Raw genomic sequence first — 2,662 nt, forward strand, 5'->3', positions numbered from 1 at the left:
GGAATCTTTTTAGATTCGCTAACCCTAACTCACGGGGGTCAACAGTGGGTAACGGCCTATGATAAGTGAAAGATAAGTTAATGTTCATGCTCATGATTTTTATGCATGTATTTATGAATATGCACGCTTTTCAAGACACCTTATGTTTATTATGTTTACTGTATGATGTGTTGCTTATTGAGTATTCGACTCATTTTAGTTTATTTTTCATGTTTTAAACCCCCCCAGGTGATGACATTTATGAAGATGAGACTGCAGGACAGGACTTGACTCCGGGAGACAAGGCTGCGACCTAGACAGATTTTGCTATGATTATTTCTATGGTTTAAATAAATTATTTTGATAAGCACATAAGACTTCTGTATTTTTTTTTTATAAATGCTTCCGCAGACTTTATTTTGAATTTTCAGTATTTATTGAAATTTGTTATTTTATGGAATTCTTTCGTATCTGGCGCGTTGTTAAAAAGGAAAAGCTTTTTATATTTAAGTTTAGTAGTAGCACACTGGCTCCTCGAAAATTCTAAAATGTCTTTTCGGGAACGGGGTGTTACAGTTTGTGACAGTTAAGTAATTAGACTAAAATTTAAATATTTCTTCAAGATCATTCTCCCTCATTGTGTACAAGACACGAAACTTGTTCACATAATCTTCCATCTCTCTTTAGTTTAACAATATAACACTACTTGAAGGTGACATTGTTAATTTAAACAGCATGGAGATATTGTTTGAAGGATTTTTTGATAGATGCGTGTGACATTGCATAAATACCTTTATACCCGATTGGGAATTAGTGTACATTTATGTGTCTACTGATTCCTGAATTTTCCAGTGTGGACAGTTTGGGATTATATTATCTGTATTGCACATTTTGGTTACTCCTACTTTCCACGTTTAATATGAAGCTTCGGTGTCTTCGTCTACTATTTTTCGGGTATACTGTTCGCAGGGTCACAATCCCTTTATTTGAACATGTATACTTGGAGAGCTATGGGGAGGTGCTGCCGAAATTTGTGCAATATGGATAATATAATCTCGAATGGGATAGAACCAACTACCTTATCAAAAAACTAACTTCGTATTGGAGCATGACATGCATGTGAATTTTCAATGTACGTGTTATTACTAGATAGATGTTTTTAGAAATGGACAAAAATTAGATGCGTTTGGGCGATAGACTTGGAAAGGGTTACGTACCCTATGCGCGTGGAGTAAGAGCCTTCATTCATTTTGCACGGGCCTCTGTTGATCGTCGTGGTTATATTAAGTGTCCATGTCGAGGGTGTAAAAATTTGTGTGCGATAGGGTTGGATGAAGTAGAAACTCATATATTTGTGAATGGTATGGATCTGGGGTATACCCTATGGGTACTACATGGTGAGCCTTATGAACAGTCAGCAGATGTATTGGTCGATCATCACAATGATCATCACAATTATTTGTGGCACATGGATGATGATTATGAGTAGGATGAGATGGAGGAGATGTTGGGTGACATTGGAGCCGGGATGTTTATGGATGAGGTTGACGACAATGCCTCAAGGCGGAGGGACTGATTGTGAAAATTTTGCTTCTATGTGGGAAGATGCAAAGCGCGAGCTTTATCCAAGCTGTACAAAACATTCCAAAATCTCGTTTATTGTGTGGTTGCTTCACATTAAGTCATTGTGTGGGATGTTGACGAAAGCAATAAACATGGTATTGGACTTATTTAACTAGGTGCTTTCGGAAGGGTCTGCATTGCCCAAAAACTTTTATGAAGCGAAACAGTTGAGAAAGAGATTAGGATTTGAGTACAAGTCCATACATGCATCCAAGAATGATTGTGTTCTGTTCTGGAAGGAGAATGAGGAGAAACAAACATGTCCTGTATGCGCAGAGTTGATGTGGAAGGGTAAGAAAAATGTGCTAGTTAAGGTATTGCGGTATTTTTCCTTGAAATCTAGGTTGCAAACACTATATATGTGTAAGAAAACAGCTCACGATATGAGGTGGCACGAGGAGAAAAGACTTAAGGACGACACATATATGAGACACCCAGCTGATTCACTTGCGTGACAGTCTTTCAATAATCAATACCCAGAGTTTGGGATAGATTCTCAGAATGTGTGCCTGGGACTGACAAGTGATGGATTCAACCATTTTGGAAATATGAGTACAAGTTATATCATTTGGCCTGTAGTGTTAATTCAGTACAATTTTCCACCATGGAGGTGTATGAAGCAATGTTTTGAATACCGTACCGGACATCGTACCGGTCAAGGCACTGGAACGAAATATTTCGGTACCGGTACCGTTTCGGGATAGCGTTTCGGGATAACATTTCGGGATAATCGATATATAAATAAATTATATATATAAATATATATATAAATTATATTCTAAAATAATAGTCTATATATAAATAAATTATATATAAATACATATATATAAAAATTATAAATAGTCTAGTCTGAATTAGGGGTTAAAAAATAAGTTTGTAGTTTGAAAAAATGAAAAAAAAAAAAAAATACCCAGGCCGAAATATCGGCCGGTACAGGCCGAAATTTAGTCCGGTATGGCCGGTACCGGCCGGTATTTTAGCCGGTACGGGACAGATATAGTACCTGTACCGGCCGGACGGCCGAAACGAAAAATTTCGGCCGTACCAGCCGGTACGGTAC

The sequence above is a fragment of the Juglans regia genome, chromosome 11 (assembly GCF_001411555.2).
Source record: "Juglans regia cultivar Chandler chromosome 11, Walnut 2.0, whole genome shotgun sequence".
NCBI lineage: Eukaryota > Viridiplantae > Streptophyta > Magnoliopsida > Fagales > Juglandaceae > Juglans > Juglans regia.